At 29.9% G+C, this 1070-nt stretch overlaps 1 protein-coding gene across 1 annotated transcript in view; it reads right to left on the minus strand.

Moving 5' to 3' along the window:
- LOC107567019 (uncharacterized) overlaps positions 1-1070 on the minus strand; it is a gene marked incomplete at both ends in the record, with an annotated part of 11102 nt that overhangs the window by 5915 nt on the left and 4117 nt on the right. The gene's annotated exons all lie outside the window — the stretch shown is intronic.

A 1070-nucleotide genomic window follows, 5' to 3' on the forward strand; every position in this document is an offset into this window, starting at 1 on the left:
ACACACACACACACACACAGAGACACACACGCACACACACACACAGACACACCAGAGTTACCATCAGCCCCTGCTCTGATAGACAACCGCCCAGTGAGAGAATCAGATCTACTTACAACTACATACTACACACACTAACCAAACACAACTACAGTCTGTTACTACACTAGCTGCTACACTATTTTATTGTACCACACGACACACAACAGATTTAGCCACTTTGTCAGAGCATGCAACTTTTAGTATGTTTTAATTTTATATTTGAAGTTGGTTCAGTAAGTTTAACTTGTTTCTGTGAATCACTTTAAAATGCCGCCATGATTCAAAACTGCTTCAAAAAATTCAGTGTAATTCATTTGCACCCTCAATCAAATGTTCATGGCTGTTTCTGTAGATTTGTAGGCAAATATTACGGTTTATAACCATGTATAGGCATATTGATGCATGGATTCCCAAACCTTTTTGTCAGCCCAGCGCATTTGAGCTGAAATATTTACTCCCTAAAATTTTCCAATAAATCCCTAAGAATTTCAATCATTTTTCAACACATTCGCATGTTCATGGTTCTCTGATGTTGTTTATTGGTCACATGACATGCAGATAAACTAATTCAATATTTTAGCTATTTTTTGGTGTTTTATTTTGATTGTTTTTAATTTTAAAACGTATTTATTTTGATTTGACATTTCTATGATTTAAGTATTAGGTAATCAAAAAATATGTATTATATTGCTTAAATCAAATACATAAAATATATGTATTTTTTGGTGTTTTATTTTGATTGGGTTTTTTTAATTATTTAGATTTGTATTTAGGACTAAATTATTAGTTGTTCATTTACTCACAATCTCCAGTTTAGATCTCTGTATTGGTGTGTATACATTAAAAAGTAAAAATAAATAAAAAAAATTTCTTGTTCTTATTTTTGATGATTATTTTAATTAGATTAAATTTTTAGAGTGAATACATAAATATAGTACAGTCTGTAATATCATACAAACCAGGGTTATTAGAGTTCAAACTCATTAGCTGTTAAACAGTAACAAATAAAATAAAATATTGAAAAAAAA

The sequence above is a fragment of the Sinocyclocheilus grahami genome, unplaced genomic scaffold (genome assembly GCF_001515645.1).
Source record: "Sinocyclocheilus grahami isolate Dianchi unplaced genomic scaffold, SAMN03320097.WGS_v1.1 scaffold1122.1, whole genome shotgun sequence".
Lineage (NCBI taxonomy): Eukaryota > Metazoa > Chordata > Actinopteri > Cypriniformes > Cyprinidae > Sinocyclocheilus > Sinocyclocheilus grahami.